Here is a 1,194-nt window from a genome sequence, read left to right on the forward strand (position 1 = left end):
AGATTTAATTTCTTTTTGTACTAACTTTTGAGTCTGGTGTGGCCTTGGTAGGGACAGAGTGACATGGTTCCTGCTCCTGAAACAGGGCCCTAGTGTGAGCCCATGAGTGTGGTTGGCTGCTGTGGTCATATGGCTAGTTTGTGTAATAATGTACATATTTTCTGGAACCAGTACTAGCAGCGGAGCAATCTTTTATTCTGAGGAATGTTCTCTCTGTTAATGCTAATGACTCCATAATAATTAGAAACTGTAAGAGTCCAGGAGTCCAGGGCTTGGTTTGTTTCAGCAAAAAGGTAAACTCTGGACAGCAGTTAAGGCTGTGGAAAGAACTCTAAAATCATGAGTTTAAAAAATATATAATTTCTTGACTATGCAAAAATATAAGGATGCAATATGAATTATGAAAGGCTTCATGAATATAAAGGAACAAAGGCAGCTCCAGCTTGTCAGAAAGATACAAATGCAGGCAGATTCCTGAGTTCAAGGTCAACCTGGGACACAGCTAGTCAAGGTCCAGGTATGGTAGAAATGGTAATTTTAGAACAGGGTCTCATGGAGCTAGTTCATCATCTGTGCCTACCAGAGGCAAGCACATCTCTGAACTCTTTTACAGTGCTAAAAGAAAACGTGTGCTTGCTGTTTCCTAAGAATTAGGATGCTGGGTTCATGAGATGCTGATTCATAGGGTAATCAAAAGGAAAGCTGGAATAAATGATTTAATTGATATTTAAATAAATATCAGGACTTTTGGTCTGCATGAGATGAGGTAGAAAAAGTAATAGTAGTTCTTTCGATTTTTTCTCTAGAAAGAGCTGAGCTGTCTGGAAATCTCTGGAGAGTGAAAACAGTTCTTCAAGAATTTTTCTAGGAGGATTTCTGATTTGGTCAGATGATCCAAATAATATTTTATAACAGCTTTTCTTACTTTGGTCAGAAAAACCTATGAGCTATCCCCGTTAGTTTTTCAATTTTTTTTTTTTTTTTTTTTTTTTTACTAGCAGAGAGCTGTCTCAACCAGAGTTTTTAGAATAGCAAGAAAAATCTGTCTAGAGCAGAGCAGAACACAGACATAAATACAGACAGACAGACAGAGTGGGGGGAGGGGAGGAGAGAGGAGAGAGAGAGAGAGAGAGAGAGAGAGAGAGAGAGAGAGAGAGAGAGAAGAAGAAGAAGAAGAAGAAGAAGAAGAAGAAG

The 1,194-nt window shown here is 38.6% G+C and overlaps 1 non-coding gene across 1 annotated transcript; it reads left to right on the plus strand.

The window, feature by feature from the left end:
* The first annotated feature begins 836 nt into the window (after positions 1-836).
* On the plus strand, positions 837-899 carry LOC115063464. Its single transcript, XR_003843339.1, has one exon. It is a non-coding gene; the product is annotated as a U7 small nuclear RNA (small nuclear RNA).
* The last annotated feature ends 295 nt before the right edge of the window (positions 900-1,194 follow it).

The sequence above is a fragment of the Mus pahari genome, chromosome 2 (genome assembly GCF_900095145.1).
Source record: "Mus pahari chromosome 2, PAHARI_EIJ_v1.1, whole genome shotgun sequence".
NCBI classification, from domain to species: domain Eukaryota; kingdom Metazoa; phylum Chordata; class Mammalia; order Rodentia; family Muridae; genus Mus; species Mus pahari.